The following is a 1,349-nucleotide window of genomic DNA, read 5'->3' on the forward strand; positions in this document are numbered from 1 at the left end:
GTCGAGAGAGGCTAAGACTTGGCAGCATATTTTCGCCTATTATGTCCTGCCCACCACTCACTTCTCAGAGATTCTGATGGATATGTTAGTTCTGATTTGTTGTGTGATGGAGGGGAAGGAGGTAGACTTCTCCCGACTGATCAGGCAGAGTATGTGGCACGCGCATATCCGTGGTCTCTTGCCATTCCCTACACTGGTCACCAGCATGATTGAGCTGACTGATGTCCCATGGAAGGACGATGATGTGACACCACCACCCCCAGATGACGACGACAAGGAGGTTACTATTCCATGGGGTGGGTGGGTGCACGAGAAGCCTCCACCCAGACGCCGTTCTCGAGCCAGAGTAGTGGAGGAGGCAGCTCAGCCCTCATCATCAGCAGTAGCCGCAGCAGGACCCCCCTCTACTTCAGCCGCAGCATCCTTGCCACCATCACCTGAACCTGAGCCGACATACCTGTTGGTACAGTGCCTGTTTCACTTCATGGAGCGCAGCGAACGTCGTATCATGCGACATCTCGACCGCATAGATCAGGTGTTTGTCTCACAGGGTATTGAGCTACCTCCGCTCCCAGACTCTCCAGCCTCCAACGAGCAGGATCAGAAGGAGGATCATGTTGAGGAACTGACTCAGCAGGAGGCACCACCAGAGACACAGGCCGCCACAGAGGTTCAGCAGCCTCCTGAGGATTCACAGCCAGTATCACTGCCTGAGCCAGTACCACAGTCACAGCCTGAGCCAGTACCACAGCCACAGCCTGAGCCTGAGCCACAGCCCGGTGCGATTGTTGACCCCCATCCCAAGCTTCAGCAGTAGCATCGAGGACGATGCTTCATCCTAAAGTATGGGGAGGTCACCGTTCGTGACCGGTGAATAGCATTTATGTGATGAATTCTTAGATATTTATCCTCTAGTTTCTGCTACTTTATTTTATTTCGAATTTTATCCTTGCACTTTATCTTTGAGATTATTTTGGGATTACTGTACATATTTGTCATTGTGGATACCCTTATTTTGGTTGTTGCACACTTTTAGTATATATGTATGTATGTTGCATTTTGGCTTCTGATTGTGATTAGAAAAATATTTTGGATTGTCAAAACCTAGCTGATCCTTTTGTATAAGAATTGTGTTTTGATTGAAAAGAGGGCAAAGTAGGGAAAATTTTTAAAATTTTCTAAATCACAACCTTGCATTAGAATGAGCTTAGTCAATATGATGAAAATTTTCAAGAATTTCATTTCTAGAGCACCACTCCAATTGGTTGAAAATTTTGTTTAGAACATGCTTAAATTATACACTTTGTGGATCATGTTTTGAGCTAAGAACACAAGCATGTGAGTTTTGA

General features: G+C 46.4%; 1 pseudogene; it reads left to right on the plus strand.

The window, feature by feature from the left end:
• The first annotated feature begins 291 nt into the window (after window positions 1–291).
• LOC148564711 (uncharacterized) lies at window positions 292–842 on the plus strand (annotated as a pseudogene).
• Window positions 843–1,349: the final 507 nt, after the last annotated feature.

This window comes from Arachis ipaensis, chromosome B5, assembly GCF_059453495.1.
Source record: "Arachis ipaensis isolate K30076 ecotype BB chromosome B5, ASM5945349v1, whole genome shotgun sequence".
Taxonomy (NCBI): domain Eukaryota; kingdom Viridiplantae; phylum Streptophyta; class Magnoliopsida; order Fabales; family Fabaceae; genus Arachis; species Arachis ipaensis.